The following is a 466-nucleotide window of genomic DNA, read 5'->3' as shown; positions in this document are numbered from 1 at the left end:
TTACAGAAATTGTGAATTATAGATGGAAATCACATAGAAGACTTTTTTACTAACAAGTACAAAAAATGCATATTTTAAACGATGTTTCAAAATCCAGCATAAGCTTGCGCGAAAGAAAGAAAGAAAACGTTACCTCCCCGGCGGGGAATCGAACCCCGGTCTCCCGCGTGACAGGCGGGGATACTAACCACTATACTACCGAGGAATTGGTTTCTACATTAGGGGTGTTCGAAACCCAAATGTAATTCTTGAATTATCTCATGAATCATACACATAAACACACGCACACATACGCTAGATCTGTAATAATTGTGCAATTTTCCAAATGAAGTATGCTTATCATTGCATAATTTGGCATACCAACTTAGGAAATAACTAAAACATTAGACAAACGCACCTCCCAAACCCTTCATCACCAGTACATGTGTACACTATGTGTGTATGAAAGTAGTTATGGTTGTGTATG

General features: G+C 38.0%; 1 non-coding gene across 1 annotated transcript; it reads right to left on the bottom strand.

The window, feature by feature from the left end:
- Positions 1-133: 133 nt before the first annotated feature.
- Positions 134-205, bottom strand: Trnad-guc. Its single transcript has one exon. It is a non-coding gene; the product is annotated as a tRNA-Asp (tRNA).
- Between the last annotated feature and the right edge of the window lie 261 nt (positions 206-466).

This window comes from Penaeus monodon, chromosome 27 (assembly GCF_015228065.2).
Source record: "Penaeus monodon isolate SGIC_2016 chromosome 27, NSTDA_Pmon_1, whole genome shotgun sequence".
In the NCBI taxonomy this organism is placed as follows: domain Eukaryota; kingdom Metazoa; phylum Arthropoda; class Malacostraca; order Decapoda; family Penaeidae; genus Penaeus; species Penaeus monodon.
Note: the sequence above shows the minus strand (reverse complement) of the source record. Positions and strands in the feature narration are given on the sequence as shown.